Raw genomic sequence first — 252 nt, 5'->3', positions numbered from 1 at the left:
AAAGAAATCAAAAACAATAAAACAAAGTAAAATCAAGAAAATATCGACTAAACTATAGTAATAAGTTCAAGTTAATCCAAAAGCTATTTTCCCCGGCAGCGGCGCCAAAATTTGATACGCTCAAACTTACTTCTCAATAAGAAGTAAAGCGGTCGCGTCAAGTAAATAACCCAACTAGTGAGGTTGGGATCGTTCCCACGAGGAAAATAGTCTAGACTTAACTTCAACTTGTTATTACTATTGTTCGGTTGA

The sequence above is a fragment of the Solanum pennellii genome, chromosome 1 (genome assembly GCF_001406875.1).
Source record: "Solanum pennellii chromosome 1, SPENNV200".
NCBI classification, from domain to species: domain Eukaryota; kingdom Viridiplantae; phylum Streptophyta; class Magnoliopsida; order Solanales; family Solanaceae; genus Solanum; species Solanum pennellii.
This window is presented reverse-complemented; position numbering follows the sequence as displayed.